The following is a 429-nucleotide window of genomic DNA, read 5'->3' on the forward strand; positions in this document are numbered from 1 at the left end:
ATGCACCATGTACAAGCAGGACCATTCGGGTCTGCCAGAGATCAGGTCTGAAATTGGTTTTCGTTGACGGTCCCACCAAATGATCCCAAACTTCATGCATACCCTACGATGACCATGGCTTGCATGCGTGACAAGTATCGTTCATATGCGACACTCGATGCAATTTCTAGGGTTTTCTGGCGACAAAACCCTACAACACTGCCCCCACGTGACGCAACGTGCGTTTTGTGTCCGAATTCGTGCACACCTTGCCTGGTGGACCACATTGGCCAAGCCCACATGCTCCCAAATGTTGGGGTCATCTCATGCATGCTTCCACATGCACCATGTACAAGCAGGACCATTCGGGTCTACCGGAGGGCAGGTCTGAAAGTGGTTTATGCGTAACCTTTTTTTCCTTCTTAAAGAGGGGCATTCTATGTCCAATAT

Source organism: Triticum aestivum, chromosome 6B (assembly GCF_018294505.1).
Source record: "Triticum aestivum cultivar Chinese Spring chromosome 6B, IWGSC CS RefSeq v2.1, whole genome shotgun sequence".
In the NCBI taxonomy this organism is placed as follows: domain Eukaryota; kingdom Viridiplantae; phylum Streptophyta; class Magnoliopsida; order Poales; family Poaceae; genus Triticum; species Triticum aestivum.